Source organism: Mus caroli, unplaced genomic scaffold (genome assembly GCF_978045245.1).
Source record: "Mus caroli unplaced genomic scaffold, Mus_caroli_1 scaffold_15, whole genome shotgun sequence".
Taxonomy (NCBI): domain Eukaryota; kingdom Metazoa; phylum Chordata; class Mammalia; order Rodentia; family Muridae; genus Mus; species Mus caroli.
The window spans coordinates 55,274,581-55,283,190 of NW_028227270.1; positions in this window are offsets into that span (position 1 = coordinate 55,274,581).

Consider the following 8,610-nt stretch of genomic DNA (forward strand, 5'->3'; position numbering starts at 1 on the left):
TCTATCTATCTATCTATCTATCTATCTATCTATCTATCTATCTAATTTATTACTTGTTTATTATATAATCATATTACAGGCATTCCTTATAATTCTCAAGGCCAGGGCATAATTGAAAGAGCACATTGAACACTAAAACAACAATTATTTAAAAATTAAAAGATGGGGGAGGACCAAAGGATATCCTTGCAATTTCTTTATTTATTCTTAATTTTTAAAATTTTCATCAAAGTGATATATGTTCAAGAGCTCAGAAACATTTCTCTACAGAACAGTCTGAACTGCCTTTAGACAGGCCTGTGTGGTTTAAGCCCTTAAAAACTTGGAAGCTCAGTTGGCTGAAACAAAATTGGGAAGGGGTTTGCATCTGTCATTGCAGATGGATCCACTGAAGGATTATGGATTCCTCTTTGCCCCAACCCCACCCCAGCCTCAGGCCATCAAGGATGATGGTGGAGGGCAAGGAGACAGTTGAAGTCACCAGAAAGACAGCAAACTTCCACCTAAAAGATAAAAGGAGATATTGACTGCATCAACACAAGTCAAGTCTGTCTACCTGGGACCAAGTTAAGGCCCTGTGCACCAAGGGGGAAGTAATTCTATAAAACACACAGAACCCTGTGTCAACCCGAGAATCTTTTTTGATCTGTGCATGTGTGGTGAGCATGTGTATTGGTCTTTTGTTCCTCAACTTCCTTTGCTTCAACTTATAGATAGGATAGATCCAGCTCCTGTTATCTTTAGGAATGAATCTGTGTTTATTCCTGGACTTTGGAATCATAACATATTTATTTATATGAAGAAGGAACTGTGTTTAAGTTTCTTTTGGATTTAAATTACTTTCTATTTGCATAACACATCATAGCATTAATCATGGGCTTAATCATGCGTCTCTTTTTTTAGATTTTTCTGATCAATGTAATAATACAATCAATAATAATGGATATAGTTTGCATTCTTGTTTTTGGTGGCAGAGTATTACACAGAGTGTTTTCATTGTCCTAATATTTTCATTATGTTTATAATTTGCTTGCTTATAGTATACTCATGCATCAAATGGCAACTAGATTAATTTACAACATCTCAAATCAAAACCATTCTGGATAGCCTGTGTTTAAAAATTAAAAAGGCGGGGGGAGAGAGTTGTTGGAATAGAGTCTAAGAATGTGTCAGGTGAAGAGTGTTCTGAGAGCCTGTAAAAACAACCCCAAGAAACCAAGACAAAAATTTTGTGACCTCATTTTCTTCAAAAACATGGACTTATTCTTTGATTATGCTTTTGTGCCCCTTCCAGGTATAGCAGAGAGGAGTGAGTTTACTTCAGATTATTCATTACAACTGACTATTATTTGTTTATATGGTGCTATAGAAAAGCATGCTTTTGTCATATGTGACTTACCCACCATGTATGGCTTGTCTGCCACATGTGGCTTGCCCTTGTGATTAGACACTTTACTCATGTGGATCTTCTCTTTTTTTTTTTTTTTTTTTTTTTTTGGTTTTTCGAGACAGGGTTTCTCTGTGTAGCCCTGGCTGTCCTGGCACTCACTTTGTAGACCAGGCTGGCCTCGAACTCAGAAATCCGCCTGCCTCTGCCTCCCCGAGTGCTGGGATTAAAGGCGTGCGCCACCACGCCCGGCCATGTGGATCTTCTTAACCTTCCAAGTATAAGTGATCTGATGTTCAATAAAATTGGCTATTGCATCAGACTCTAGTGTGCATCACTTATTGGCTCCATTCTCCCACATTCCATCACCTGTAGGGGAATGACACCACATCAATGAGAGTGGAAGAGAGATGTCACCAGTGGACCAAAGCCAGGATAGCTCCTAAAGGGCTCTGATGCTGGGTCCAGTTTGTAATCCCATTTTATATTCTAAATCCATAAGGTGGGTTTGGCAAGCAAGCAAGGTTTTATAAAAGCAGATGTGTCAGTCAGCAGGTTGTTAAGAGCAATGGCCTGTTTTATCTATTTCTCCAAGTCATTCTGTTTTAAGTAGCAAGTGAAGTCATGCTTGGCAAATCAGAAGTGCAAGCATTACTTTAAGTAAGCCACTAAATAAATTTATAAATTATTAGTTCACATCATGATCATCTTTACACAAAAACTTCTGGAACTTTTTCAGCCAGAAAAACAAGTTTAAGTTTGCTGAAAACTCACACACTGTCTGCTGACTGTTCCAATCCAACACCTCATTTTCATACCAGATGGTGAAAACTCATCATCCTTCTCATTTAGAAAACAATCCATTAGTAGGATTTTGTAATTCTGTTTTCTTCCAAGTGGTGTTTGAATAGAAGCTAGAAAAGGTTATTCCTCCTCAGCTCCTCATAGTACAACATTGAAAATGCTAGTTATCGTACAGATGAGAAGCTGTCAAAAGCCTTAACATCACTCATCTAAGTGGAGAAAAGAAACTAGGAAATTCCAACCTTCATTTCTATAAAGATGAAAGAGGAAAACTTGCCTCAACTTTATTATACCTCCAGGTGGTTGTACAAATCTGTAAAGAACAGCATTTTTTGGTTATTTGGGTTTTTTTTTGGGGGGGAGGTTGGTTTTTTTGAGACAGGGTTTCTCTGTGTAGCCCTGGCTGTCCTGGAACTCACTTTGTAGACCAGGCTGGCCTCGATCAGCAATCTGCCTGCCTCTGCCTCTCAAGTGCTGGGATTAAAGGTGTGCGCCATCGCTGGCCAGCTAGAACAGCCATTCTTCCTAATTGACTTCCAGTGAGACTGAAACAGACTATAGAAAGTTTCTCAGACTAGACCTAGAAATGGCTCCATGGACAAAGCATTTGCCCTGCAAGAATGAGAACTGGAGCTTGGATCCCTGGAGCACAAACAAGAAAGGAATGAGATCCTCTTGCAATCCAACCACTCAGGTTGCAGAAACAGGGAATTCCTGAGGCAAAATGGCCAGCTAAGCTAGCTAGAATTGGCACGCTCTGGGTTCAGTGATGAGAGACCCTCCCTCAATAAAATAAAGTAGATAGTAACAGAGGAAAACTCGGGACATCAACCTCTGGCCTGTGTTCATACCATATGTGAACACTCATGTACACCAACATACACATGTAAAAAACGTGTCTTCGTACTAATTACAGGATTGGTTTGCCAATGGAATTCATAGAGAAAGAAAGATAAATTAGCTGGTATGTTAAACTGCTTCTAATTAAACATTATCAGAGTAAAAAAATGTTTTTAACATAAAAAAGAATTAACAAAGGAAAGTGTTGTGTAGGAGTTAGGTCTTTTTCTTCCTCCTAGCCCAGTGCTCCCAGAAATAAGACTTGGACTCAAAGCATATTCACCAGTACATTGGCCATATAACTAGGCTCTCCTATGGCTAGATCATAGCTTAAAACAACCCACTTATTCTAATCTACATTTTGTCATGTGGCTGGTTACCTGTGCTCAGGTACTAGGCACCTATCTGTCTCATCTTCCTGGGTGAATCTTTCACCTGGCACTCTTCCAGAATCTGCTCTGTCTCTCAGATGTCTCATCTCCCATTTACTGCCTAAGCCATATGTCATCAAACTTACCATTGACACATGCCACATCCATACAAACAAAAGAGATTCTCTCTACAGTATTGATAATGCCTAAAAAGTAAAAACTGGAATAAAATTACAATTTGGATACTGTTAAAGTCAAGACATCAAAAATTAGGAGAAAAGTTTCAAATCTTGAAGGAAAATTAAATGAAAATAAATGTAAAGTTAATTGGTTCAATCAGTTATGACAAGAAAGGAAATTACTATGCTTAAGTGATTTTTGCTTCCAGACATGGGATGAAATTAAGACAACATATTCATGCTAGTCTCAATCTAAATATTCATATTAGTTTCAATCTATTTTGGAGTGGAAAATTGCTCTTTTTTTTCCTTTGAATTTTTGTCATGTGTGTGTGTGTGTGTATGCGCGCGCGCGCGCGCACACGCGCGCGTGCAGACTAGAGGTAGGTAGACACAAAGACACAAATGTCTTCTTAAATCATATTTTTTTCCTAGAGCTGAGAACCCAGGGACTTGTGCTTGCTAGCCAAGTGCTCTACTACTGAGCTAAAGCCCCAAACCTAATCATGGGGTATCTGAGATGGTGTCTTTCAATAGGTCTGAAACTCACCAGTTTAGCTACAGTGGCTGGCTAGCAAGCCCCACAGATCCTCTGGATACTATCTATACTGTGCTATACCAGTTCCAGGTATATACTGCTACAGTATGCTCTTTACATGGGTGTTAGGGATTGAACTCGGGTCTTCACGCTTGCAGAGTGTATACACTCAGCCTTCATAGTCTGTCATCTAAGCCTCATAACCTCCTCTTAGGACATTTAGATATGGGGCTCTTGTTCAGGATTAGCATCCTGGGCTGGGATGTACTTCAAAGACGCATCTGAGCTTTTCATCCTAGATGACTATGTGAGTCACTGAGCTACTGTTAGGTCATGTTAGGACTTGTTGCAGAGTGTCAAGGTGGGACTTCATGAATTCTAGGATTAGGTCATTAGAAACCTTGTAAGTTTTCCTGAAGTTATGGGATGCAGAAAAACTCCAGTAGATCCAGGCTTCACACCAAAACTTTGACTAGCTGAGTTTTACTGTGCTATAAGGAATCCCAAATTATCTACTAGAATACCCAGCCAGCATTGCTCTTCAACTGATGACCTACTGAGGTCGTAATACAAAGGTTCAGAAGCTGTCACATAACTCCATTCTCAGGTACTATCTGGAGGACTGCAAATGAACACTCCTCAATTCAATTATCAAGTCCTTGTCAAATCAGTGGGATACATGAAATTACTAAATTATAAGGTTTTGTCCATCCATCTATCCATCCGTCTGTCCATCCATCTGTCTGTCTGTCTGTCTGTCTGTCTGTCTGTCTGTCTGTCTGTCCTTTAATGTATGTAGCTATAGCTAGCTATCATGAAGTCCTTGGATTGGCTTCATTTGTATGAAACTGTACTTTAATTAATGTCCCACGTTACAGATATATCTGCGTATTTCCCTCCTTGGTCTTGATAATTTTATCCTTCTAGGAACTTCTCTGACTCAGCTAAGTTGTCTGATTTGTTTGGAATAAAATTTCTCAGGAGAGCCACTTATTCACCTTGTTTTTCTTGGCCAGACTAGGTACAGGTATGCTTCATTTACTCAGACTAAGCAGGTTGGTTTCATGTTTTGTTTTGTTTTTTTTCCATCTTGTTTTTTAGTGCTTTCCATTACAGAAAACTAGAAAAGTCATGCAAGCTATAAGCTTCCTCCAAACATAGCTTTGATTACAGATCATAGAATATTGGCATGTTAAACTTCCATTTCTATTTAGTTGAAGTATTTTAAGTTTAACTTGAAAAAAGATTGTTTTGACCAGTTTGTCTTTGTAGTCCTGGCTGTCCTGGAACTTGGTCTATAGTATAGACCAGGATGCCTCAAACTCAAGAGATCTATCTGCCTCTGCCTCCAGAGTGCTGGGATTAAAGGTGCAGAACAATCACCCAGCTTTTGAAATTTCTTTCCTGTCTGATTTAACTTCACATATTTGGAGACATCACAGGCTTCATTCCACTGTCGATATCTAATTTAGTTCCGCTGTAGTCACACACTGTACCCTGTATGGAAGTATTTAAAAATAACAGATTTATGTTGTTACCAACACAGCAGCTTCCCTTCCTCCTCAACACCCCCTATAGTATCTGAGTAAGAGCCTTGCGAACAATTTCTTCTTATAGGTGAGAATATCTTTGACTCATTTTGGACATTTTTTTTTTATCCCACTGACTTCAGCCACCTATTATGCTCACAGAACTTAACCATAAATTCTATCTTTACTTTTCTTTTTCTTGCTACTTTTCAGATTTTCTCATTATCCCTGTTTTCCAAGTAAATGCTTATTACACTAAGGGTTTATTTATCAGGTGTTCTGGATGTATAGATTGTTTGCATTTCTTTACATTATATTGTTTATACTACACTGTAGAGTGTTTATCAGTTTCTGGAAATCTAAAGCAATTATCCCTCTATTTTCTACCCTCTTTTCTTGCTCATCCTTTTTTAAAATTTTTATTTATTTTTAATTTATGCACATTGGCGACTTGACTACATATATGTTTGTGTGAGGGTGTCAGATCCCATGGGACAGGAGTTACAGACATTTGTAAGCTGCCATGGGTTCTCAGGAAGAGCAGCTACTGTTCATTCTTAACTGCTGAGTCATCTCTCCACTCCCTCACTCTTCCCTTTCTATTCTCATTAAAGGAACACTTGGTGCTATCCTATACATCTCTCAAGTTCCGTTCATTTTTCAATTTTCTCTTCCTCTGTTCTGCATATTAAATAAGATATACAGAGATCTCTCTCCAAGTTCATCTTCTTTCTTCTATCATCTCCAAGTTTTTACTAGTCCACCCTGCTTAATATTTCAGTTAAACTGTGCTGTTTATCCCCCAGTTTATTACTAAAATTCTTTGTATCAAGTCAATGTCTTCATATTTTCTTCTAATTCCTTAAATACAGTTTTCTTTCTTTGAAGAATCTCTATGCTGCATGCCAACAATGTTTAAGCTCAGGTATATGGCCTTGGCCGAGTGTTAAACTGTCAGTCTCCCCATTAGTGCCACTGAATGAAAAGTTTAGATTTGTCTTTCTGTCATAAAATAGTCCATCTTTAGAGCTTTGTGGAAATTCCAACTCAGAGTATAAAGATACTAAAAACTCCCACACCCACCCTCTCCCCACTCCCCTTTGCCTCTGTGAGGGTGCTATCCCACCCATTTCCACCCCACTGCTCCAGCATCTCCCTACCTGGGGCAAACTCCACAGGACCAAGAGCCTCCCCTCCTATTGATGTCAGACAAGGCCATTCTCTGCCACATATGTATCTGGAGCCATGAATTCCTCCCTGAACACTCCTTGGTTGGTAATCTAGTTCCTGGGAGCACTGGGTGGTCCGGCCAGCCGACATTGTTCTTCCTATGGGGTTGCAATCCCTCTCCACTCCTCCAGTCCTTTTGCCAGCTCCTCCAACAGGGTCCCCGAGCTCAGTCTGATGGTTGGTTGGCTCCAAGCATCCACATCTGCTTTGGTCAGTTACTGGCAGAACCTCCCAGGGAACAGTCACACCAGGTTCCCATCTTCCAAGTGCCTCTAGGCAACAGCAACAGTGTTAGGGTTTGGTGACTGTAGACAGGATGGCCCTTCTTTCAGTCTCTGCTCCATCTTTTTGTCCCTGTCTTTCCTTTGGACAGGAACATTGAACTGGGAACTGGGTTATAAACTTCGAGATGGGTGGGTGGCCCCATCCCTTGACTGGGGGCCGTGCCTATCTACTGGAGGTGATCTCTACAGGTTCGATCTCCCTTTCACTGCCCAAATTTCAGCTAAAGTCATCCTTGTTGGGTCCTGGGAGCCTCTCAATTCCCTGGTGTCTGGGACCCTCCAATGGCTACCCCCAGTTCCTCATCCCTCATCACTACATATTTTTATTCGATTTCCTGACCCTCTGTACTTCTCTCCTGTCCCCTCCAGTACCCGATACTGCCCCCTTTATTTCTCCCCCCTCCTCTCTCATTCCCAGGTCGGATGTGGGAGGGAGGTTATGGAGGGGTAACTGGGAAGGGGGATATCATTTGAGATGTAAACGAATGGAATGGTTAACAACAGTAACTAACTAACTAAATAAATAAATAAGATACTAAAATCTCAGAAAGCTGAGTGGTGTTTGTGACAAGATTTATCTTAGTGAAGGTAGAGAGTTTCATCTCTTGGTGGCTAAGCTTATTTTAACTGGTTCTCTGTTGTTTTTAGTTTTTGTCAGTCTAGAAGGAACTTGTGTTGCTAATAAATCAACAAAAAGCAGTTTTATCTTACTTGAAAAAGTGAAAGCCCACAGGAGAGAGGTATGCATCCAGCTGCCACTGCTCTGTGTCAACCCTCCTATCCCTTCTCAGGGTGATAGGGACTGCGTCTTCAGATGAAATGAGAGATTCACAAGGAAAGTGAATATAGGGACCATGAGGCAGACTATGCCTCTCATTCATATTTTCTCCTCCTAGGGGAACCTGCACATTTCTCCACATTCTGCTAAGAACAAGTGAATTTGGCTTTCAACAACCAGTTGACTTTATAATAGATTTTATAAATGTTTGTCTAAATATTAACATAGTGTCTTGGTGTTTCTATTGCTGCTACAATTGCTGCTACAAAACACCATGACCGAAAACCAAGTTGAGCAGGAAAGGGTTTATTTGGCTTATACTTCCACAAAGGAAGTCAGGGTGGGAACTCAAATAGGAAAGTAACCTAGAGGCAGGAGACGATGCAGAGGTCATGGATGGGGTTCTATAAGAAATAAGGCTGTTTACTTTCTTATCATGGTTTACTCAGCCTGATTTCTTATAGAACCCAGGCTGGCACCCACAAACGGATGGGCCCTTTCCCCATCAATTGAGAAAATCTCTCACAGCTGGATCTTATGGGGGCATTTGTCTAACTGATATTTCTTCCTCTCTGATGACACTAGCATGTTGTCAAGTTGACACAAAACCAGCCAGTACGCATAAAAAAGGAGAAAAATAAATGGATAAGACACTTTTCCATAAGCATAC